This window comes from Bos javanicus, chromosome 11 (assembly GCF_032452875.1).
Source record: "Bos javanicus breed banteng chromosome 11, ARS-OSU_banteng_1.0, whole genome shotgun sequence".
Taxonomy (NCBI): Eukaryota; Metazoa; Chordata; class Mammalia; order Artiodactyla; family Bovidae; genus Bos; species Bos javanicus.
This window is the reverse complement of record NC_083878.1, coordinates 9,828,741-9,855,953: the sequence shown is the minus strand read 5'-3', so window position 1 is coordinate 9,855,953 and position 27,213 is coordinate 9,828,741.

Here is a 27,213-nt window from a genome sequence, read left to right as displayed (position 1 = left end):
CTTGGGTTTATCCTGTTTGGGACTCTCTGGGTTTCTTGGACTTGGGTGATTATTTCCTTCCTCATTTTAGGGAAGTTTTCCACTATTATCTCCTCAAGTATTTTCTCATGGTCTTTCTTTTTGTCTTCTTCTTCTGGAACCCCTATTATTCGAATGTTGTAGCATTTAATATTGTCCTGGAGGTCTCTGAGATTGTCCTCATTTCTTTTAATTTGTTTTTCTTTTATCCTCTCTGATTCATTTATTTCTACCATTCTATCTTCTAATTCACTAATCCTATCTTCTGCCTCTGTTATTCTACTATTTGTTGCCTCCAGAGTGTTTTTAATTTCATTTATTGCATTATTCATTATATATTGACTCTTTTTTATTTCTTCTAGGTCCTTGTTAAACCTTTCTTGCATCTTCTCAATCCTTGTCTCCAGGCTATTTATCTGTGATTCCATTTTAGTTTCAAGATTTTGGATCAATTTCACTATCATTATTTGGAATTCTTTATCAGGTAGATTCCCTATCTCTTCCTCTTTTGTTTGGTTTGGTGGGCATTTATCCTGTTCCTTTATCTGCTGAGTATTCCTCTGTCTCTTCATCTTGTTTAAATTGCTGATTTGGGGTGTCCTTTATGTATTCTGGCAGTTTGTGGAGTTCTCTTTATTGTGGCGTTTCCTCGCTGTGTGTGGGTTTGTACAGGGTTTGTCAAGGTTTGTACAGTGGTACATATACACAATGGAGTATTACTCAGCCATTAAAAAGAATACATTTGAATCAGGTCTAATGAGGTGGATGAAACTGGAGCCTATTATACAGAGTGAAGTAAGCCAGAAGGAAAAACATAAATACAGTATACTAACGCATATATATGGGATTTAGAAAGATGGTAACAATAACCTGGTGTACGAGATAGCAAAAGAGACACTGATGTATAGAACAGTCTTATGGACTCTGTGGTAGAGGGAGAGGGTGGGAAGATTTGGGAGAGTGACATTGAAACATGTAGAATAGCATGTAAGAAACGAGTTGCCAGTCCAGGTTCGATGCGCGATACTGGATGCTTGGGGCTGGTGCACTGGGACGACCCAGAGGGATGGTGTGGGGAGGGAGGAGGGAGGAGGGTTCAGGATGGGGAACACATGTATGCCTGTGGCGGATTCATTTTGATATTTGGCAAAACTAGTGCAATTATGTAAAGTTTAAAAATAAAATAAAATTAAAAAAAAAAATGGTGGCCTCCAGGACAGCTTATGCCAATGAGCACTCCCCAGCGCCCCTGCCACCAATGTCCTTGTCTCCACAGTGAGCCATAGCTGCCCCTTGCCCCTGCTTCCTAGGTGACCCTCCAAGACCAGCAACTAGGTTTGGCCCAGGCCCCTGTGAAGTCACAACTTTTCCCCCTGGATCCCAGTGGGCACTGAACCTTATGTGTGCCCTCTAAGAGTGGCATTTATGTTTCCCTCAGTCCAGTGGCATTCTTGTGATAAAGTCCTGCTGGTCGTCAAAGCCAAATGCTCTGGGGGCTCCTCTTCCCAAGGCCTAATCTCAGACTGGGAGCCTAATGTGTGGCTCATAACTCTCACTCCTGTGGGAGGAACTGCAATGTAATTATTTTCCAGTTTGTGGGTCACCCACCTGGGGGGTATAGGATTTATTTGTATCATGATAAAAAACAGATGAAAGCTTTAAAAATTTTTCCACCATCTAGAAATAACCATCATTAATATTAGGTAGAGAATCACACCAGTCATATTTCCATGAGAAAGTGGGTAGGATGAAGTCATCTCCCAGACCTTGAGGATTTCTACCCTGGAAACTTTCATTGCCTCCAGAGGAGGTGACTGATACTATGTCTTCAAAACCCACTGTGGAACAGCTGTTCTCAGTTATGATATAGATGTGTTGATAGATCATTCACAAATGACTTGTTTCTAATAACAGTTGACTGTAAAATAAATGTATTAGCGTCAATTTGAGGTTCTTCCTAGGTAAGGCCCTTTTCACGTACACTGTAGTGTATTCTCTCAATTGGAGCTTATGGGTATAGTTAGTGCTGGTGTGAAAAGACTTAAACATAACCAAGGCTGTATCCTTAAGTGTGTCACAAGAGTGAACAGCCCCTGCTCTGTACTTCTTGATGGAAATTCAGTTTGGAAATTACTGATCTGCATGTTAGTTCCATAACCTGACTATGTATCAAATTCATCTGTGGCCTTTGTTAAAAGTATTGGTTTCTGGATCATATCACCCCCTGGACCTAATGAATCAGAATCTCAATATTGGAGCTCCAGGAACCTCTCTTTTTGAAAAACAAATTCCCCAAGTAATTTTTTTCCCTGGCACTGATTCACAGACTTCTGGTCTACAGGAAAATATAAATCCTAAGGGCAGGGCATGGGTCCATCATCATGTCTATTGAACTGATTCATCATTAATAAAGCAGCCCATTGTCATGGTAAGTGGTCCTGAAATGCTGGCATAAATCTGGCAGGTGGCCTATGAATTTAGAGGCTCCTACATTCCTGGGCCATAACCAGCAGAGGAAGACTGGCTCCCCAAGCCTTTGGTGAAGGCAAACCCCCTTTATACCATCTCTTGGAGGACACACTTTCTTCTGCCAAGTCAGGTTTAAAGCTGTGACAATTTTAGGAATTTCCCTTGATTTTTCTCAGAAGTGACAATCATACTTTTTCTATATTCTTGCCCAGAAGCCTTCTGAACTCTTTTCAAGCAATAAATTGAGTACACTATTCAGAGTTCTTACTTCTCTTTCACTGCAGGCTATCTGAACCTCAGAAATGCATTGTTCCTATTATTAAGATGTCATACAGTTGAGAGGAAACAAGTGTGAGGCTCTTATCAGAATCCCATAATCAAAGAAAGCCCTTTGCTTATAATAATATGCTTCAGTATATGAGCTATGGTGTACTTTTCTCAAGAATTTGGAAGTATGGGATAGGAAGATTGCTTTTGAAAAAGCAGAAACTCAAAGTCAAGCTGAATTCAGAGGCTGAGTTTCTCCCAGATTCAACTAGACCTGATCAAATATATCTAGAAGAATGTATCAATTGGTGGGGAGCACTGTTAAGTCATGAGAATGAGGAAGGAGTCCCAGAGACATGTTGGTGGGGCCCATCCTCTACTAGGTAGGGTGGCTTGAGCCAGTGCCTCTGTGTGTGGTCCTATTGACCAGACATGATAGCCTTTCCTATTTGGGTGCCTTCAACCACTGGAATTGTATTATGGTCTCCATTTGTTCTGAGCTCACATTCCCCAAGCACTGATTTTTTGCTGACTTGGCTTCCCAGGTAGCTCTGCCCCAGGGAGAAAAGGCGCTAATCATGGGAATTTGGTCTGTTTCCATTCATAAAGTGATTTCTCTTTATGAATGAATAGGGCCATTTCCAGCTATATGAGTTGTCTGTCCGTTGCATCATTATAGGGAAACAAGAGGATGTGGTAGCCTTATGCATAGGGAGTATTTCACTCCTTGAAATACTAGAGAATTCCAGAACAACATCTACTTCTGCTTCACTGACTACACTAAAGCCTGACTATATGCTGCTGCTGCTGCTAAGTCGCTTCAGTCGCGTCTGACTTTCTGCGACCCCATAGATGGCAGCCCACCAGGATCCCCTGTCCCTGGGATTCTCCAGGCAAGAACACTGGAGTGGGTTGCCATTTCCTTCTCCAATGCATGAAAGTGAAAAGTGAAAGTGAAGTCACTCAGTCATATCTGACTCTCAGCGACCCGATGGACTACAGCCACCAGGCTCCTCCGTCCATGGGATTTGCCAGGCAAGAGTACTGGAGTGGGGTGCCATTGCCTTCTCCACTTTGACTGTATAGATCACAACAAACTGTGAGAGCTGGACAATAAAAAAGGCTGAGCGTTGAAGAACTGATGCCTTTGAAGTGTGGTGCTGGAGAAGACTCTTGAGAGTCCCTTGGACTGCAAGGAGATCAAACCAGTCAATTCTAAAGGAAATCAACCCTGAATATTCATTGGAAGGACTGAAACTGAAGCTCCAATATTTTGGCCATCTGATGTGAAGAGTAATCATTGGAAAAGACCCTGATGCTGGGAAAGATTGAAGGCAGGAAGAGAAGGGGATGACAGAGGATGAGATGCTTGGATGGAATCACTGACTTGATGGACACGAGTTTAAGCAAGCTCCCAGAGATGGTGAAGGACAAGGAGGCCTGGCATGCTGCAGTCAATGGGGTCACAAAGAGTTGGACATGACCGAGTGACTGAACAACAACAATACTCCTTGAAAGAGTTATTCCACATTGTAGATTACTGATGTATTCCAAAATTACATACAACCAGAACACATACACACACATTAGAAGTAAATTTCCTATAGGAAATGATACAGGAGAGAACTGAGGAGTTTTGGTCATATTTGGAACAATTCACAGGCTGCATTATGCCCATATTTATAGAGTTCTATTTCTGCTTTATTGACTATGCCAAAGCCTTTGACTGTGTGGATCACAATAAACTGTGGAAAATTCTGAAAGAGATGGGAATACCAGACCACCTGATCTGCCTCTTGAGAAATTTGTATGCAGGTCAGGAAGCAACAGTTAGAACTAGACATGGAACAGACTGGTTCCAAATAGGAAAAGGAGTACGTCAAGGCTGTATATTGTCACCCTGCTTATTTAACTTCTATGCAGAGTACATCATGAGAAACGCTGGACTGGAAGAAACACAAGCTGGAATCAAGATTGCCGGGAGAAATATCAATAACCTCAGATATGCAGATGACACCACCCTTATGGCAGAAAGTGAAGAGGAACGAAAAAGCCTCTTGATGAAAGTGAAAGTGGAGAGTTAAAAAGTTGGCTTAAAGTTCAACATTCAGAAAACAAAGATCATGGCATCTGGTCCCATCACTTCATGGGAAATAGATGGGGAATCAGTGGAAACAGTGTCAGACTTTATTTTTCTGGGCTCCAAAATCACTGCAGATGGTGACTGAAGCCATGAAATTAAAAGACGCTTACTCCTTGGAAGGAAAGTTATGACCAACCTAGATAGCATATTCAAAAGCAAGACATTACTTTGCCAACAAAGGTTCGTCTAGTCAAGGCTATGGTTTCTCCTGTGGTCATGTATGGATGTAAGAGTTGGACTGTGAAGAAGGCTGAGCACTGAAAAATTGATGCTTTTGAAATGTGGTGTTGGAGAAGACTCTTGAGAGTCCCTTGGACTGCAAGGAGATCCAACCAGTCCATTCTAAAGGAGATCAGCCCTGGGTGTTCTTTGGAAGGAATGATGCTAAAGCTGAAACTCCAGTACTTTGGCCACCTCATGCGAAGAGTTGACTCATTGGAAAAGACTCTGATACTGGGAGGGATTGGGGGCAAGAGGAGAAGGGGATGACAGAGGATGAGATGGTTGGATGGTATCACTGACTCAATGGATGTGAGTCTGAGTGAACTCTGGGAGTTGGTGATGGACAGGGAGGCCTGGTGTGCTGCGATTCATGGGGTCACAAAGAGTTGGACACGACTGAGCGACTGATCTGATCTGATGAATATTCAGTATTTCAGTGTATCAGATAGTGACAACATCCAACAGGTGGAGGAAGAGAGAGAGATGTTTTAGAGGGAGGAGAAGGTGATTTGCACAGGTCAAGGATGTGGGGCATCATGAACCAGATCTAAAATAAGCCAAACACAAATGTCCAGTCTCTAGCAGTGGGAAAGTGAAAAAGTGAAAGTGAAAGTCTCAGTTGTGTCTGACTCTTTGTGACCCCATGAACTATACAGTCCATGGAATTCTCCAGGCTAGGATACTGGAGCAGGCAGCTGTTCCCTTCTCCAGGGGATCTTCCCAACCCAGGGATCAAACCCAGGTATCCTGCATTGTGAGCGGATTCTTTACCAGCTGAGCCACAAGGGAAGCCCAAGAATACTGGAGTGGGTAGCCTATCCCTTCTCCAGCGGATCTTCCTGACCCAAGAACTGAACAGGGGCCTCCTGCATTGCAGGTGGATTCTTTACCAACTGAGCTATCAGGGAAGCCCCAGGCATTAGAGACCATGGGGCAAGTAAGAAAGACCTGTCACTCACTGGTTGTTGTGCTGAATTGCCTGGCAGTGACACCCTTAGTTTTCTGTATTAGGGGAAAAGCTAATTTGCTATAACAAATATCCTCCCAAATATACTAGCTTAAGTCAAGCAGAAGTTTATTTCTCCTCCAACAATTCAACTGGTGTAGACTAGCATGGAAGCTCTATTCTAAGGGGTCATTGGAATCCAAGATCCTGCCATCTTATTTCTTTGTGGTTACCAGCTGTATATTACTGTCCAGTAGAACTTTCCATGATGATGGAAATGTGCTACATGTGTGGTGTACAATATGACAGTCAACAGCCACATGTGGCTGGCAGTTGAAATGTGGCTGAGGAACTAAATGTTTAATTTAGTTAATTTAAGTTTAAATAGTCATAGATGTCTAGTGATTACTTTGTTTGACAGAACAACTCTAGATCAAAGCTGGGTGGTCTCCAAGACCAGTTCCTGTTCACAGGAAGAGAAAGAGAGTGTTAGTAGGATAAAGGGCTCATCTTTTAAGCTGGAGAGGACTCCGAAGGTGTATATATTACTTCAGTTCAAATCTCATTTATCCATTCTTAGTCAACTAGCCACATCTAGGTATAAGGACAGAGAGAAAATTGTTTTTGCCTAGAGGGCCGTGTGCAGCTCTATTGTTATGCTCAAGTGATGGGCAGACTTTGGTGGATATCTAGAAGTCTCAGCCACAGCATCTTTAACTCTAGGACTGTGGGCACATTAACATTTCTAAGCCTTGGTGATAATGAGCATCATCACCACTCCATAAGGTTATTGTGAGGGTCATGATGAGCTAATGCTATACAGCCCTCACTTTAATGTCATAAAGTACCATGCTGGGCACACAGTATTGAATTAATATTGGGCATTGCTACTATACCTTTTGTCAACTCCAGTCATGTTTACCGAGCACTGAAGCCCTTTCTGTTTTGAACATGGCTCAGCATGCCTGCATCACCTATGATAATAAAGTTCTAAACAAGAAATGAGGGCTCTGCCAAACCACACAAGGGGAACAGCATAGATGGAGACATGTCTGCACACCAGACACCTGGCTCGGTTAATGAGTTTGCTTCTGAGAAAAATGTTCATTTGATGTGCTGGCGGTCCCAGGTTTCTTAGCCTGCAACGTACTCACTGAAATGATCAATGTTACTGTGAAGGACCTCTTTGGGGATGCTCAAGAGCTTTTACCCAAGAAAGACAGCATGTTTCTTTCACTCCTTACTGCTAAATAGAGTCTAGTACAGTGAACAGAGAAAGATATGCTTTTAAAAAGATGACTATGCCTGTCAGTTCACAGTGTTTTCTTGATGAACTGATAATTAGCACATCTCTATCTTGAAGAAGATAGAGACTGACCATTTACCTGCTGAATGAAGCAACTTGGGTTCCTTCTATATCCTGATAATTGTAAGTAGTGCTGCTATGAATTTCGGGGCACATGTGTCTTTTTTTACTCAGTGATTATGTTTTTAAGAAGAGTTTAGTGTATATTTTATAGCAGACCTACCTTAAGATATGTACACAGCACTAAAGGGAAAGCCTCAATGTTAACAATCATTTATTATCAATTTCTAGTGAATCTTTGAATGCATGTTGATGTATGGCAAATCCAATACAATATTGTAAAGTAAAAAAAAAAAATAATTTTTTTAAAAAGTAAAAAAAAAAAAAAGAACAGTATTACAGTCTCAGAAGGGTGGCTTGAGGATCCACTGCTGCAGGCAAGACTGGGTTTTCTTCCTGACCTCACTCTCAGGCATGACCTGAGTCTCTAGCTGTCTTGAGCTCCAAGGAAGAGATGTTAATGAAGTTCTTTTTGGTTGTAGCATTCTGGGTCAAATCAGGTGATATAAACTATACAGTGGGTTAAATAGAAGTTTAATATAAGAATCACTAGCTATGCTATAAGGAAACTATAGGGTATCTTAAGATCAAAGAGGAGTACACAAAAAAGGCTAAACTTGGAAGGACTTCGGACCTCATTAAAGAGAATGTGATTCAGCCCAAAAGACAGTAGAAAAGTTTGCTGCTTTGTCCGGTCCGAAGCTGGTCTGGAGCTGCTACCCTCTCAAGTGCCGGTGTGGGAGCAGGCAATCAGCAAGTGGTAACACAGGCAAGCAGTGGGATCTGGAGACCGACAGGGGTAGGAAGCTCTCAGAGCATGTGGACTGCATGGGAATCTGCAGAAGGAGCAGCAGCTCCATGTGGATGTAGATGCAGAACTCTTAATTACAATATCAACAAATTTAATTTAGTCAGAAATTCAGAAGCAGCCAAACCAGACGATTTTGGTATAGGATCTTTCCTGTAGTTACAGTCAGGATGTTGGCAGAGGTTGCAGTTATCTGAAGTCTTGACTGGAGCTGGACGATCGATCTTCAAGATGGCTCACTCACATGGTTGTGGCAAGAGGCCTCAGTTTCTCACAGGATCGTGGTAGGAAAATTCACTTCTTTGCCACACGAATCTCTCCATAGGCTCTTGAGTGTCCTCTCAGCATGGTGGCTACCTCCCTCCCTAAGAAGCAACCCAAGAGATTGCCCAAGCCACAGTCTCTTTTGTGACCTGATTTTAGAAGTGACACATCACTTTATTTATTCTATTAGTTAGAAGTGAGTCACTAAATCAATTTCATACACAAGGGGAGAAGAATAAGGCTCCATGTTATCTAAGGAGTACCAAAGAGTTTCTGAACATATTTTGAAATCCCCATAGGAAAGATTTGTGAATTTTTCATTGGTCAAGGCCACCTCATGGACATTATCTGGTCTTGCATTATCTAGCAAGTATTGTACCTAAGATACTGCTATTATTATAACAGGTGTTTCAGTAGCAAGATGCCAGGGTATCTTGGTGGTGGGAGATATCCTTGGTGGTGGGAGATGAAACAGGAAGGAAGAGTTCAGATCTCCCTCATCAGGATACCAAGTGGTGATGTCCTTCAGGGCTCTCTGGAGAACCTGCACTAACCTCATGTTGACACTGGCATTTAAACACCTGCTGCTCTAAAGGCTTCTATGGCCATGGTTAGCCAGAGGAATGATGATAGCCAGCAGATAGAGAACTCCAACCATTGCCAAGATGCAGTTAAGAAATGGGGAGGGGCATGGTTGAAGGAAATAATGGGAAAACAAGTGGTCCCTTAAGAAAATGGTTACAAAATATTGATAGATATGAATACACGCCTGTTTATGAATGAATTACAAGCCAAAGGACAAATTAAGAAAGCATTTACAACATATATGTTAGAAAACAAGTTAGTTTTTATAATATCTTAATTTCTTCAGAAGCAAAAGATAATTATCGCCAATAGAAAAGCGGGCAAAGGATATGTTTGGGGAAGACTTAGAAGGGGGCACTTAGATGGGATTGGGTCGATTTATAATCACTCAGAATAAGGAGCAGGGATTTTCAGAGATTTCCCTTGGTCAAGATTCAGGACAGTACTTTAGCAGCTGCGCATGCTCAGTTGCTCAGTCATATCCAACTCTTGGTGGCTTTAAGGACTGGAGCCTGTCAGGCTCCTCTGTTCACAGGATTCTCCAAGCGAGAGTACTGGAATGGGGTGCCATGGCCTCCTCTAGGGGATCTTCCTCACACAGGGATCAAACCCGCATCTCTTATGTCTCTTGCTTGGCAGGCGGGCTCTTTACCACTAGTGCCACCTGGGAAGCGGCCTGTAGCTTGTAGCACCTGGCAGCTTGTAACACCTTACATCTCCTTATTTATTGAGGAAATATGGTCTGTGGCTTGGGACATTTGTAAGAATAGAATTTTCTTTTATCTTTCCCCTATGAAATATTTGGCACTTATGAAATTGTTCCTTATCTGTGATATTTTATGATAAAAAAGTGATAGTGAAGAATCTTCAACTGTTCATGAATGAGGTACATGTTGCAAGGAGTCAGTAAGACCTGCAGTGAAGACGATCTGTTCATCAGAGGGTATTCCAAGGATCAACACTTCCAAATGGAAGGGGACATGGGAATCCTATTTTTTACATCCTTCCTTTATGCTCTTCCGACAGTGCTCCTCTTGTTTATTACACAGTTGTTAAGTGATAGAAAGAGGGTAGACTTGGAGAGGGCTGTACTCTGAACAAAGGCACAACCATGTGAATTTAAACAAAAATAAACGTAACTCTGGGTGCCCATACTGCAGGATGAGAAGGAAATTGAACCTCATCAACATTAGGGCTTTTTCTTCATGCCTACTCTGCCGTGGAACAACGTAAAGGCTCCAGGACTTTACGAGAAATCAAATACTTAAGGGGGCCTCCAGGTCTTTGGCTCCTATTGAGTGCTGCCTTCTCCCTCCCTCCCTCCTCTCCTACCTCCTTTCTTCCATCCCGTCTCTCTTTTCCTTTTTATGAGGAAGATAAATGGGTAAGGCAAAACTACTAAGAAACAGTAGAACACTTCATAGTTGTTTTGCTGGTGTCTTTCATAGTCTGCTCTTTGTAGAAAGCAGAGCTCAAGGGTAAAGTTTGTGGCCTAATACTTTGTTGCAGAGTGCAGACCAGTGGTATGTTGGAGTCTCACAAGAACTGTTGTTTTTTAGTTGCTCAGTCATGTTTGACTCTTTTGAGACCCCATGGACTGTAGCCCACCAGGTTTCTCTGTCCATGGGATTTTCCAGGCAAGAAAGAATATTGGAGTGGGTTGCCATTTCCTTCTCCAGGGGATCTTCCCAACCCAGGGATCGAACCTGTGGCTCCTGCCACATCTCCTGCATTGCAAGGCAGATTCTTTACCACTGAGCCAATGGGGACTCAGTCTCACAAGAGCTACTTGTTTAATTTTCGGGTATTTTTGTAAAACGCCATAAATTTTGTAAAATGCCATAAATTAAACAAATGAACCAAATTAAACCAATGAAAGAAATTATATGAAAAACAAAGGTAATAAATACCCAAACATTACTTCTTGATTATTTGATTATATTTTCCTACCATCTATGGTCTTGAGGTTATTTGTGTTTTGAATGTGGTAGAAATAACAAATAACAGTTCTTCCCAGACATCTCTTTCCAACTCCACTTGCAGTAACAGTATGTTAGCAGCTTGAAAGCAGCCAGGGTGGGAGTATTTACACCACAGACTTGTTGACTGAACAAGTGAACAATAGGTGTGGGAAGTCGCCTCAGTCATGTCCAACTTTTTGCAACCCTATGGACTGTAGCCCACCAGGCTCCTCTGTCCATGGGATTCTCCAGGCAAGAGTACTGGGGTGGGTTGCCATTTCCTTCTCCAGAGGATCTTCCCTACCCAGGGATGGAACCTGTATCTCTTGTGTCTTCTACATTGACAGGTGAGTTCTTTACCACTGATGCCACCAGGGAAGCCCTAGCAATAGGTAAATGATACAAATGAGGTCTTGACTTGTTATTCTTTGTAGTTTCACTTTCTTTTTATTCATTCTAAATGAAAATGTCAGACAATTTTACATTGGGACTATCCTAGGAGAGCCATTGTTGAACATTGACTAGCACACCACTGGGCAAACCCAGAGAACCAGGAGTGAGGAAAACAGGGAGTGAAGCAGGGAACGAGGCAACTCAGATACAAGGAGGTGTAGGTACAGTCCCCAGATAATTGAAACAGGGTCTTCAACAGCTATTTGCACACCTATGTTCACTGTAGCAGCATTCACAATATCCAAGAGATGAAAGTAACTAATGTCTATTGACATGATGGATAAAGAAACTATGATATATGCATACGATGGGATATTATTCAACCTTAAAAAGAGGAATTCCCATCCTATGCTGTAGTGTGGATGAACTGTAAGGACATTATGCTGAGTGAAATAAGTCTACCACTGTGAAAGGAAAATAAAAATGGATTCTGTATTGCTAAGAGAGCTCCTTAAAATGGAGTCAAGAGGCCATTGAGGAAGCATGTCTCTGCCTGGATGGAATATGACCTTTTAACCACTTATTGTCTTAATGTAGGCATCCAGAATATCCACCAGAAACTCAAGTTGCCTGCTGGACCCTCACCCTAAAATAAATTGTAATTCCTTAAGGACAAATATTTCCTGACTTGCCTCGGAGTCTATCACAGTTCTCTTCAGAAAACTATTAACTACCTTGTGGCTTTTGTCTCTGTAAGCCCCTGATTCTTTGTCTTCCTCTGAACACGTGGTTTTACTGGAATCTGTGTCTCCTTGATTGAAATTCTGTGTGTGAGTGTTACTTGCTCAGTTGTGTCTGACTCTTTGCAACCCCATAGACTGTAGCCCACCAGGCCCCTCCGTCCATGGGATTCTCCAGGCAAGAACACTGAAGTGGGCAATTCTGAGGAATGCCAAATAAAGCTCTTTGTTCTTTGCAGCCTCAATACTGATCATTGTTCAACATTGCACCATTCCGCTTATATGAGGTATCTAAAATTGTCACTCTTAGAAACAGTGGGGGCTTCCCAGGTGGTCCAGATGATAAAGAATCTGCCTGCAGTGTGGGAGACCCAGGTTCAATCCCTGAGTCGGGAAGATGCCTTGGAGAAGGGAATGGCACCCCACTCCAGTATTCTTGCCTGGAGAATTCCATGGGCAGAGGAGCCTGGCAGTCTACCATTCATGGGGTTGCAAAGAGGTGCACACGACTGAGTGACTAATAAGCACACACAGAAATAGTGGTGGCCAGGGCTAGGGAGGTGGGGAAAGGGGTAGAGTGTGTCAGTTTCCAAGATGAAAAAATTCTAGTGCTCTGTTGTATAACAATGTGTATATAGTTAACACTACTGTACTGCACACTTAAATATAGTGGACATAGTAAATTTTATGTTACACACACACACATATATAAATATAATGGTAAAGAATCCACTAGCAATGCAGGAGACCCAGGTTCAATCCCTGGGTCAGGAAGATCCCCTGGAGGAGGTCATGGCAACCCACTCCAGTATTCTTGCGTGGAGAATCACCGTGGACAGAGGAGCCTGGCGGGCTACAGTCCATGGGGTTGCAAAGAGTCAAACATGACTAAGCAGCTAAGGACACACATATCACATATTAAAAAGAGAGAAAAATGGTTACTTAGCTAGTCTCAGGGTCTAACACGCACATCTAATTGATTGGTTTCATAGGATATCTTCAGGGTTTCCAAATAGTCCATATGTGAGAAAAAGAGGAAAGGAGTTCTCTCCCAGGTCCAGCTATCTCCCAGGTCCAATGGACTGGCCAGGTCCACTCTGTCTTCCACTGGTCAGTCACCCTATAGGGTGTAACTCCACCGTGCTTTCAGCTCCTGTCACCTGGCCTCTCCAAGTAGTTGTCTGGTTTTCAGGGACAGTGGTCTCTCTTTGTCTACGCTGAGTGGGGGGCTTCTTGATCTGCACCAGTGGTAGCAGCAGCAGTGACTGGCTCCACAATCACAAGCTGTCTCTAGATCCAGGAAGCAAGGTACATGGGCTGATTGGAGTGACACAGAAACTGAGCCTGTACAATGTCCCCGTGCTCTCTAAATTCAAGCTGAAATCAGGAAGGAGTTGTGTGGGAACACAGTCATCAGAAATGATGAGGAAAAGGAAGAACTGCAAATTAGTGTGTAAGGGCTTTAGTTGAGAAAGCCACTCCTCAAAAAAGCAAACAGGTGATGATGACCTAGGTCAAATATTTTCTGCAGAGGAAAAGCATCTTGATAGTACCTACTCAGAGTTTCACAAGCAAAGTATTGATACATAAAGGCCAGTATTATTGGTTACTATTCTACTGTGACTGTAGTAAGTAGCTTATAAAATTCAACTAATGAATGAAAGAGAGCTATATTTATGAAAAGGGCGTTGTATTGATGGAAACGTAGTTTTCAAAATATCACTTTGGAGAGTAAATTCATCAGTGTAAAAGAGATAGTTGGAAGCTAGATTTTATTATTCTCCACTCTTGGGAAATTGGCAAGAAAAATAGGGTCAGATCCCTTTTGCTTATACTGCATTTGCATTGTGCTTTCGAGAATGGATTGCCACATTAATTAAGCTGAGTAAATTTTTCTGAGAACTACTTGCTTTTATTAGCAAATGCTAATCAAAAGGCTTCCCTACATTTAATCAGTTGTTACCACTACACCCTGGGTGTAGCAGTTTTTGTTTCTTTCCCTATTCAGAGGTGAAATTGACTTAAGACCCTCTAGATTGAACTAGAGCTAGGAGAGGTGATTTTTTTTTTTTTTTTTTTTCTTAACGATGGTTTAGGTTCTTTAAATATTGGGAGTCCCTAGAATAGTAAAGTAATTATTAAGACAATAAAATTGTCACGAAGGTGCAAATTAAGTCCTTTGCTTTTTAAACTTCTTTGACAACCTCAGTCCCCTGAAGTTTGAATCACTTTAGCAGTAACTCCACAGACGTCTCTGTGTCCTAACTTTGAAGAGCCATCCTGGCTCCCATGCAGCTTTTCCGCTTCTGGACAGCATCCGTGGGCTCAGTCTTTGTACTTTCTTGGATGCATTTCCAGACAATGCTTCTCTGATATTGAGACTATAGTAGGTCGTAGTCTCACTTGGACTATAAACAAACCCCTTTTAAAGTTTCATGTCTCCCAGAAAACAAATTAGCCCCAAAGTAACTCCAGACACTGATTCTCAAGCCTGAGTGAGAAATTTAGGGTTTGTCGAATGGAAAGAAATCCAATGCCCCTATGACAGCTGTCAGGACAGTCCTTATACCCCCACTCTTTACCCCCGTCACATCCCCTCACCTTTTCATGTAATGCTTGTGGTCTGATTTCTGACTGCCAGCATCCGAATAGCCTTTCCTACGGGCTTTTCTCGGGCAAGCTGCAGGCCAGTAGTGGTCCTTATGTTTAGCAGCCTTCTGCCAACTGATGGAGCTGGTGTGTAGATAACTACATCAGCTCCCTCGCTTCTGGGGTGACAGTCTGACACCCAAGCTGCACACTGACCCCCAAGGTTCTGGAGCAGAATCAAGCTCCAGTGGCCCATAGTAGGAACTTGCATGACAACACTTCCTTTATTATCTTCTTTCCTTCCTTGGCTCACTTCCCCACTCCCCTAGTGCTGTTTCTGGGGATGGCTTCCAAAATAAACCATTTAGTTGAGAATTTTTGCCTCAGGATTGGCTTCTGGAGGAACCCAAATGAAGACAGCCTCTAAAATCATAAGACAAATTTGAGCTGAATATAATGCCACTTTTTATTTCCAAAAGAGCTCTTGAAAATGGTGTATTCATTTTAGCTGAGTTCTTCGCCTGTCAGATAACTTTGATTTGCCCATAGCTGAAAGGATGTTTGAGTTCTTCATACCTCACTATTTTTCAAAGTTGTTTCCAGAAGCTGTCAGTTTTTATTCTTATCTAAAGTAGCTTTTCAGATATAAAGTTTAATTAGTATATTGCAGTCTATGAAAGAAACAATAAGCTTGAAATTTAACCAGTATATCTCCCCCTCCTCTCACTCCTTTATTTCCCCTTCCCTATCCCTCGATTTAACATTTGGTTAATATCCATACATTTTGATAAGTAGTTGAAAATATGAAAATAAATGAACTAAGGACCTGAATTAGAAAAAAATGATGGCAAAGTCATTCAAGGAAAGCAAGAGGAAAATGTGGGAAAAGATAACGGCAGAAATTGATGAATTAAAACCCACAGAGAGATAGAATTAATAAAGCAAACATAAGATTCTTTTTAAAAATAAACCTCTGACAAGTCTATTCAAGAAATAAAGAGAGCATAAATGAGCAGAGTTAACTGTTATGATATAACATTTAATAATTTGAAGATGCTTTTTCAACATTGTTCAGAAATTGTTGTCTAGAATTACCCTAACTTCATTTTTTAAATACAGGTATTACAAGAAGTGGTGACTGTAGAATTTCTAAGTAGGAAAGGTTAGGAGGATACATGCTTGTGGGATGGAGATATTTGAGACTGGGCCTGCCCTCAACACTGAAAGGTAAGTTGTGAACCTGTAAGGGGAAAATAAAGTACCCAGCATTTTCCAAATTCATGGGTCGCTAGAGTTCTGCAGACCATAGATTGGACAACACTGTTGTAGGGAATTCAATGGACAAGAACTAAAAAGGAAAGTCAAAAGGTAGAGCTATACGTTTATTTGCAAAATAATTATTTTTAGATGACATGAGAGTTTGTTTCTCTAGAAAATTTAAGAAAATCCCAGTTGAAAAACTGTATGACCAGTTACAATGTTAATAACTTTATAATATATTAGCAAAACTAGTTAAAAATGGAATATGAAGTTTATCATATTTAAATACTATAAAAATATAAAATACCTAGGAATGAAATTAATAATATATTGCTTCTATATGAAGAGAATGAGAAAGTGTTCCTGAAGATTTGATGGAGAAATCAAAAGCTTTTCAGTCAAGCAAAGGTTAAGAGAATTCAGCACTACTAAACCAGCTTTACAATGAATGCTAAAGGAACTTCTTTAGGCAGGAAACACAAGAGAAGGAAAAGATCTTCCCAAAAAACAAACCCAAAACAATGAACAAAATACTAATAGGATCATACATATCAATAATTACTTCAAATGTAAATAGATTAAAAGCACCAATCAAAAGACATAGACTGGCTGGGTGGATGAAAACCTGTGCATGTACATAATTTTGCTTACCACATCACTCTGCTTGAGCCCTCAAAATTGTATGCAATCATTTTATTTTTTTAATTTATATTTTATTTTTTAAAATAAATTTCTTTTGATTGGAGGATAATTACTTTACAATATTATGATGGTTTAGGTCATACATTAATATGAATTTGCCATAGGTATGCATGTATCCCTCCATCCTGAATCCCCCCACCCTATCCCTCTGGGTTGTCCCAGAGCACCGGCTTTCGGTGCCCTGCTTCATGCATAGAACTTGCACTGGTCATCTATTTTACAAATGTTAGTATATCTGTTTCAATGCTATTCTCTCAAATCATCCCACCTTCACCTTCTCCCACTGAGTCCAAATGTCTAGTCTTTACATCTGCATCTCCTTTGCTACCCTACGTGTAGGATCTTTGTATATTTTGGAGATTAATTCTTTGTCAGTTGTTTCATTTGCTTTTACTTTGTCCCATTCTGAGAGCTGTCTTCTCACCTTGCTTATAGTTTCCTTCGTTGTGCAAAAGCTTTTAGGTTTACTTAGGTCCTATTTGTTTATTTTTGTACTTAGGTCCCATTTATTTATTTTTGTCTTTATTTCCATTACTCGGGGAGGTGGATCATGGAGGATCTTGCTGTGATTTATATCAGAGAGTGTTCTTCCGATGTTTTCCTCTAAAAGTTTTATAGTTTCTGGTCCTATGTTTTGATCTTCAATCTATTTTGAGTTTATTTTTGTGTATGTATAAACTAGCAAGTGTTCTAGTTTCAATCTTTTACATGTAGTTGACAATTTTTCCCAGCACCACTGGTTGAAGAGACTGTCTTTTGTCCATTGTGTGTTTTTGCCTCCTTTGTCAAAGATAAGATGTCCATAGGTGTGGGGATTTATCTCTGGGTTTTCTATTTTGTTCCATTGACCTATATTTCTGTCTTTGTGTCAATACCATACTGTCTTGATGACTATAGCTTTATAGTACAGTCTGAAATCAGGAAAGTTGATTCCTCCAGTTCTATTCTTTCTCAAGATTGCTTTGGTTATTTGGGGTCTTTTGTGTTTCCATACAAATTGCTTAATTGTTTGTTCTGCTGCTGCTGCTAAGTCGCTTCAGTCGTGTCTGACTCTGTGTGACCCCAGAGACGGCAGCGCACCAGGCTCCACCGTCCCTGGGATTCTCCAGGCAAGAACACTGGAGTGGGTTGCCATTTCCTTCTCCAGTGCATGAAAGTGAAAAGTGAAAGTGAAGTCGCTCAGTCGTGTCTGACTCTAGCGACCCCGTGGACTGCAGCCTACCAGGCTCCTCTGTCCATGGGATTTTCCAGGCAAGAGTACTGAAGTGGGGTGCCATTGCCTTCTCCAAATTGTTTGTTCTAATTCTGTAAAAAATACCTTTGGTAGTTTCATAGGGATTGCATTGAATATATAGACTGCTTTGGGTAGTATAGTTATTTTCACTATATTGATTCTTCCAACCCATGAACATGATATATTTCTCCATCTATTTGTGTCATCTTTGATTTCTTTCCTCAGTGTTTTATAGTTTTCTGTACACAGGTGTTTTATTTTTTTTAGGTAAATTTACTTTTAAGCATTTTATTCTTTTCATTGCAATGGTGAATAGGATTGTTTTTTTAATTTCTCTTTCTGGTTTTACATTATTAGTGTATAGGAATGCAAAGGATTTCTATGTATTAATTTTGTATCCTGTGATTTTAGTATCTTCATTGATTAGCTCCAGTAATTTTCTTTTAAAACCCTGGCATCTTTAGGGTTTTCTATACAGAGTATCATGTCATCTGTAAACAGTGGAGTTTTACTTCTTCTTTTCCAATCTGGATTCCTTTCATTTCTTTTTCTTCTCTGATTGCCATAACTAGGACTTCCAAAACTATGTTGAATAATGGTGAGAGTGGGCACGTTTGTCTTGTTCCTGATTGTAGAGGAAATGCTTTCAATTTTTTGCCATTGAGGAAATGTATGCTGTGGGTTTGTCATATATAGCTTTTATTATGTTTAGGTATGTTCCTTCTATGCCTACTTTCTGGAGAGTTTTTATCATAAATGGGTGTTGAATTTTGCCAAAGGCTTTCTCTGCATCTATTGAAATAATTGTATGTTTTAAATCTTTTGATTTGTTAATATGGTGTATCAGATTGATTGATCTGTGAATACTGAAGAATCCTTGCATCCCTGGAATAAAGCCCACTTGATCATGATGTATGATCTTTTTAATATGTTGTTAGATTATGTTCGCTAGAATTTTGTTGAGGATTTTTGCATCTATGTTCATCAGTGATATTGGTCTGTAGTTTTCCTTTTTTTGTGGCATCTTGGTTTTGCAATCAGGGTGATGGTGGCCTCATGGAATGAGTTTGGGAGTTTTCCTTCCTCTGCAGTTTTCTGGAAGAGTTTGAGTAAGACAGGTGTTAGCTCTTCTCTAAATTTTTGGTAAAATTCACCTGTGAAGGTATGTGGTCCTGGGCTTTTGTTTGTTGGAGGATTTTTGATTACAGTTTTGATTACCATGCTTGTGATTGGTCTGTTTTCTATTTCATATCCAGTGCTCCCACCTCATCTAGTTTATGTTTTCCAGTTTCTCCATCTCTTCTATTTTTGATGTTCTTTCTCAAATCTTTATCAAGTGTAGTAGAAAAGCTTTTGTATACACATATATAAATAGTATGTATAATATACATGTTTTAGAAACCATGAATTTTTGCCTAACTGCAAAGTTTATGACATTTTGATTCCACTTGTTTGTCTTAGTATGAATAGAAGACTATATTTCTAATTAAAAATGTGCAGCAAGCAACAAAAGCTTACTGTATATCACAGTGATCTATAGTCAGTACCTTGTAATAACCTATAATGGAAAATAGTCCGAAAGATAATATATGTATATATGCATACCTGAATCACCTTGCAATGCACCTGAATTGTAAGTCAACTCTAATTCAATAAAATAGACAAATTAAGAAAAAATTAAATGAGTAAATAGAAAAAAGAAATATTTAGAAAAGAAGTTATATAAGAAGGACTTATCTTACCAAATGTATAAATAATATATAAAATATATAAATATGTAATTTATAATAATAAAGTGTTTACAATTTAATTTCATGGTATTGATTCAAAATATAGACATCCATATTCTAGAACACAAAATAGATTAAAATACAGTAAATGAAGCATCAAAAATCAATAAGAAAGAGATGAATTATTTAATAACTGATGTTGAGACATTGGTTATTTTCAAAAGTAATAATCTTAGAACCTCCTTTTGCAAATAGATGAGGAAAGAAAAGAAGCAAAAGGCAAGGGAGAAAGGGAAAGATATATTCAACTGAATGCAGAGTTCCAGAGAATAGCAAGGAGAGATAAGAAGGCCTTCTTTAATGAACAAAGTAAAGAAATAGAGGAAAACACTAGAATGGGAGAGACTAGCGATCTTTTCAAGAAAATTGGAGATATCAAGGGGACATTTTATGTAAGGGTGGGCAAAATAATGGACAGAAATGGTAAGGACCTAAAAGAAGTAGAAGAGATAAAGAAGAGGTGACAAGAATAGACAGAAGAACTATACAAAAAAGGTCTTAATGATCTGGATAACTATGATGGTGTGGTCACTCACCTAGAACCAGACATCCTGGAGTGTGTATAGTCAAGTGGGCCTTAGGAAGCATTACTATGAACAAAGCTGTGGAGGTGATGGAATTCCACCTGAGCTATTTCAAATCCTAGAAGATGATTCTGTTAAGGTGCTGCAGTTAATATGTTAGCAAATTTGGAAAACTCAACCGTGGTCACAGGACTGGAAAAGTTACATTTTCATTCTAATCCCAAAGTAGGACAATACCAAAGAATGTTCAAACTACTGAACAACTGTGCTCTTTTTACATGCTAGCAGGATTATGCTCAAAATCCTTCAAACTAGGCTTCAGCAGTACACGAATCTAGAACTTCCAGATGTACAAGCTGGTTTTCAAAGAGGCAGAGGAACCAGAGATCAAATTGCCAACATTCATTGGATCATGGAGCAAGCAAGGGAGTTCCATAAAAACATCTACTTTTGATTCATTGATTATACTAAAGCCTTTGCCAACAAAGATCTGTATAGTCAAAGCTATGGCTTTTCCAATAGTCATGTACTGATGTGTGAGTTGGACCATAAAGAAGGCTGAATGCCGAAGAATTGATGTTTTCAAACTGTGTTGCTAGAGAAGACTCTTGAGAGTCCATTAGACTGCAAGTAGATCAAACTAGTCAATCCTAAAGGAAATTAACCCTGAATATTCATTGGAAGGACTGATACTGAAGCTGAAGCTCCAATACTTTGGTCATCTGATGTGAAAAGCTGATTCATTGAAAATGACCCAGATGCTAGAAAAGATTGAAGACAGAATGAGAAGGGGGTGGCAGAGGATTAGGTGACTATATAGCATCACTGAATCAATGGACATGAGTTTGAGCAAACTCTGCAGGATAGTAGAGGACATTGGAGCCTGATGTACTGCAATCCATGTGGTGGTAGAGAGTTGAACATGACTTAGTGACTGAACAATAATAAAAGTACTGAGAATGTCACTTAAAAGTGCATGTAAATCCTTTCATAAATTTGGTGAAAACAAATGAATATGTATTTAATCCCGGAACAGGTAAGGGATCTCCATGTAGAAAACAATGGAAAGAATTATAAAGGAAGAAACGCAGATTTGAACAGAAGCAAGAAGAACAACATCCCTGAATCCTGTGGAATGGAAACCACACTCATAGAAAGTTAGACAAAACGAAACAGCTGAGTAATATATCCCACATGAAGGATCAAGATTACACCCAAAAAGAACTACATGGAGTGATTTTAGGCAATTTATTGGAAAAAGAATTTAGAATTATTACAGTGAAGGTGATCTAAGATCTTGGGAAAAAATGGAGGTAAGATTGAGAAAATGCAAAAAATGCTTAACAAAGACTTAGGAGAAATAAGAATAAACAAACAGAGATGAACAATACAGTAAGTAAATGAAAAATGCACTAGAAGGAATCACTAGCAGAATAACTGAGGGAGAAAAATGAATAAGTGGCCCGGGAGACAGAGCAGTAGAAATCACTGCTGCAGAACAGAATAAGGAAAAGAGAAATAAGAAATGAAGAAACCTTTAGAGAACTCTTAGATGATATTAAACGCACCAACATTCACAAAATAGGGTTCCCATAAGGAGAAGATAAATAGGATCTCAGAAAATATTTGAAGAGATAATTGCTGAAGACTTCCCTAATATTGGAAAAGAAACATTCATCAAAGTCCAGGAAGCACAGAGAGTACCAGACAGGATAAACCCAAGAAGGAACGTGCTGAGACACATAGCAATCAAACTGACAAAAATTAAAGACCAAGATAAAATATTAAAAGTAATCAGGAGAAAGTGACAATATACAAGGGAACTCCCATAAAGTTATCAACTGATTTCTCAGCTCAGACTCTGCAGGCCAGTTGGGAGTGGCATGATATATTCAAAGTGATGAAAGGGAAGAACCTACAACCAAGATTACTCTACCCACCAAGGCTCTCATTCAGATTTAACGGAGAAATCAAAAGGTTTACAGACACACAATACCTAAGAGAATTCAGCACCAATAGGCCACTTTGGAACAAATGCTAAATGAACTTCTCTAGAGGGGAAAGAAACCAGCAGCTTAAAATAATCTGTACATATATAGACTGCTATAGCAAAACCTTATGAAAATAGCAAATCCCGAAACTACAACACACACACACACACAAGCAGCCCAAACACAACACTAAAGATGGTCATCTCACCTCAAGTGGAGAGAACAAGAGAGGAAGGAGAGAAAGAAGACCTAGGAAAACAAACCCAAAACAGTTAAGAAAATGGCAGTAAGAACATAATCGTTACCTTAAATGCATTAAGAAATGGATTAAATGCTCCAACCGAAAGACAAAGACTGGCTGACTGGATAGAAAACAAGACCCACTTCAGTCCTAGGGACACATACAAACTGAAAGTGAGGGGATGGAAAAAGGTACAGTAAGTCCCCCACATAAGAAGCTTCAAGTTGCAAGCTTTCAAAGGTGCACATGTACACTTGCTTGTGCAATCGTGTAAGTTAGTTAGCATGTCTGGTGTACATTGTCATATGCATACGTCCTCTACAAGTGGTTGTGCTTTTGCGTACAGTGCTGGGTAGAGTACAGTAGTACAGTATCTTTATTTCAGGCCCAGGATGTCCAAAAGCAAGTATAAAAAGGTGAGGTGATGTAGCTCAGAGATGCCAAGTACCAAGAAAGGATGAAGACAGAGAAAGAAATAACAGAAGCACCAAAGAGATTCATGATGCAGGAAATGGCAAGGAGATTTCTTTATTTGAGGAGGCACCGTTAGTTTGTGAGGCACAGGATCCATTGTAGAATGGTACATGAAAGTTGCAGCAGCTGTTCAGAATGTAATCCAGTGCTACTGTGTCATTTGTGATGAGGAAAAAGGAGCTACTACCTAGACATCACTGGATCATTTTTTCAAGAGAGTGGATAGAACTGACTCCAGCAAGCAACAGGAACCTGTGCCATCAAGGTCAGGTGTGAGTGAAATTGCAGCTTACTGTCCACGTCCCCCACTCTGCTTATCCCTGGTAGTGGGCATAGCTCTCTATTCCCACTGTGAAAACTCCTAGTGGAATATTGGGATCAATGCAGAGATATTGAGGACTTGGCAGAATGCCTGCCATAGTTAGTGATGTGGGATCTTCAAATCAGAGAGGACAGAAGGATAATGATGTGAGGAGTCAATGGGGGAGCCTCATGATTACCTCCCGCAATCAGATCAGGAGTTCTCCTGGTGGGAACAGAAGCAGAAGTGATTGTATGTATGATGAGTACAGTTGTATGAGAACTCCCCATTTCCGGACTGGCATTTTCTTCAAATCTATAACCCAAGCAACACCTAGGCCTAGGAAAGTTATGTTCTTGGCACTGGCTCCTGGGATACTTTATAGTGATGTCCCCACCCGCTGGTAGAGGGCATTTGGCTTTAGTGTTGGATACTGCTTTCATTTGAATCCATGACCTGCATATTTTAATAGAGACCTTCAGAGGGCACCCAAGACCAGTCCTGTGGCCCAAAGATGGAGCCTGGAGAGGGGTGAGAACAGAGGCAGTGGTGGTCAGATTCTACTGGGACTGTCTTTTGATTTGGGAGGATTTAAATCACTTCATGGGAAATAGATGGGGAAACAGGGCAAACAGTGTCAGACTTTATTTTGGGGGGCTCCAAAATCACCACAGATTGTGACTGCAGCCATGAAATTAAAAGATGCTTACTCCTTGGAAGGAAAGTTATGACCAACCTAGATAGCATATTCAAAAGCAGAGACATTACTTTGCCAACAAAGTCCGTCTAGTCAAGGCTATGGTTTTTCCAGTGGTCATGTATGGATGTGAGAGTTGGACTGTGAAGAAGGCTGAGCGCCGAAGAATTGATGCTTTTGAACTGTGGTGTTGGAGAAGACTCTTGAGAGTCCCTTGGACTGCAAGGAGATCCAACCAGTCCATTCTGAAGGAGATCAGCCCTGGGATTTCTTTGGAAGGAATGATGCTAAAGCTGAAACTCCAGTACTTTGGCCACTTCATGCGAAGAGTTGACTCATTGGAAAAGACTCTGATGCTGGGAGGGATTGGGGGTAGGAGGAGAAGGGGACGATAGAGGATGAGATGGCTGGATGGCATCACTGACTGGATGGACGTGAGTCTGAGTGAACTCTGGGAGTTGGTGATGGACAGGGACGCCTGGTGTGCTGCAATTCATGGGGTTGCAAAGAGTCGGACACGACTGAGCGACTGAACTGAACTGAACTGAACTGAAAGTCAACAATAAACTCAATTGAAAAATCAACAACTGAAAGAGGGTTAAAGCAAGTGTGTCCATCTGATACGAGAAAACTTATAAGTTTGTGGAAATAAATCAATGAGAAAATAAATCAATATAAATAAGTATAAATAAATAAAATAAATATAAATAAATCAATGGGAAAACATTTCTGTGAGTGACTATATGTGCATTGCCATTGAGGACAACATTGGACTTAAGATTTTGTTATCTTTTTACAACATTTTGTGTGGTGAGACATCAAGAATTCTTTCTAGCATCTCTGTTTTTACATTCCTCCCCCTGGACTATGATGAACATCTGTCTACCCCTCTGGACTGTGAATTTATTGAGGGTGGACACCATGTGCTATTGAAATTTACGTTTCCAACCCTCCTCTCCCCCACAGAGTGCCTGCTATATCATGACAAATCTCCAGTGGATGAAGTTGAATCATCTGCTATCAAATCCTTTTTTTTTTAAACTTTTTATTTTGTATAGTGGTATAGTTGGTTAACAATGTTGGGATAGTTTCAGGTGAACAGCAAAGGGACTCAGACATACATGCACATATATCCATTCTCCCCTAAATGCCTCTCCCATCCGGCTGCCACATAACATTTGAGCAAAATTCCATGTTCTAAACAATAGACCTTATTGGCTATTCATTTTAAATATAGCAGTGTGTACCTGTCCATCCCAAACTCCTGACTATTCCTTCCTCTCATCCTTCCCCCATTAGCTGTCAAATTCTTGTAGGTATAAAATTAGCAGAAAAGTTCTACCTCTCTTTGTGAGATAGTGTTTGGCTTGTCCCCAAATTCTTGAGGTCAACACAGAATCATGTTCATAATCACCCATAAGAGAATCTTTTTTTTTTTTTTTTTTTTTGACTGTCTGGACCAGCCCAGGTGGCTGCCATCTTGGAGGAATAGTTGCTGTCCCATAGGACACTTCTGCCAAAACAGGTACTTCTCCAGGTGGGTATGGGTCAGTGAGTCCCTTTTCAATGAGGAAATGGGCAGAGCAGCACGACCAGATCCAGAAAGAGCTTTGTGAGCAGTGAGCACGCACTGCCTTACCTTACTTCCTCCACTCTGTCCCATGGCCTCTTCATGTGCTAACATTGTTCTTTAAATTCATATACTGGCATGGTTAGGAGATGACAGTACTGGATCCTGGTGTCCCTCTGGAGCCTGCTATTCTCTCAGCCCAATCTAGTGTCTGAATTTCTTGCTGCAGCTGTTTCTTTTGAGTTTTAGCACTAACTCAGGAGCCCTGCTCTGAAAGTCCTCTTAGTTTCGGAAAATGGGTGAGTGGGCGGTGAAGTTGGGAAGGGGATTAAAGAAAAGAGTGGGTGAGCAGGTACATGAGGGAGCAAGAGCGAACTTGAGATGGGAAAGGAAATTTGTTAGGGATGGTGGGGTTTCACTATTATGCCTCACTCTCTTTATTAAAGTGTGTACTAAGAAGGCATCCAGAGTAGTGGGATTAAAACTTAGAGATTTCAGCAGGGTGTGTGTTAGGAGGAGAGAGTTTCTAGGGATAAAAATAATGTTGGAATAAAGAATGGAGAACAAAAGGAAACTGGACATAAAAAGAAGAGGAAAGAGACAAAGGACACATGCACAGAATGCAGAGGACTTGGCTTAGAATCTGTCAGTGTGAAAATCTCTGAAGTTAGTGGAATAGATGCTGCTAACATGCCAGCAGAGAAAGGCAGGGTCAGGGCAGCAACCACAGTGGGGCTCATGTCATTGCTATTGCTGATACAGTAAGTCACATTTCTAATTAGCAGCCTTTTTTCCTAACTGCACTGCTTGAGAAAGAACCAAAGATCACAATCACTTTATGTTGAATCCCAGGTGGTGCTAGTGGTAAAGAATTCATCTGCCAGTTCGGGAGACATAAGAGACATGGGTTAGATCCCTGGGTTGGGAAGATCTCCTGGAGGAGGAGATCTTCCTCTTTGAGAGTCACACATGAATGAAGCAACTTAGCACGCACATACATGGCCTCATTTCTCTTCCTCCCTGTTTTCCTAACTGCTGCTTAATGAGGGCATTTCAGAGCATTGCCTATGGGATTCAGGAAAGCAGTTTCTGCAGTCAGATTCTCCCTTCACTTTTTTACTTATTTTTGTCCCTGCGGGGTCTCTGCTGCTTCTTGGGCTTCTCTCTAGTTGAGGTGCGCAGCTTCTCATTGTGGTGGCTTCTCTTGTTGCAGCTTCAGAAGTTGAAGCATGTGGGATCTTCCCAGACCAGGGATCAAACCTGTGTCTCTTGCATTGGCAGGTGGATTCTTTTCTGTGGAGCCAGCAGGGAAGCCCCTTCCCTTCACCTTTGAAGATGGAGAAGAACATTTTTGATGTGTCTCCACCTTGCCTGCCTCTGTTTGAGGACTTGACTGAAACCCCTTCTTGGGTTTCAGAGCTGGGAAGATCCATTTACTCATGAAAAGGATCGATGCAGCTATGCAGGGAGAATTACCAAAGCCAGAATGGCTCTTAAGTCACCTTCATGGTGTATGAGGCCACGTGCCTACCCAGGACTAAATGAAAATGTCTTTGAATTTCTGCAAGAATGTCCATACTCCACAGCTGATATTATTTCTTGACCTATAATTAAGCTTTGTATTTTCTTCAGCTAACAAATATTCATCTCTCCAATGA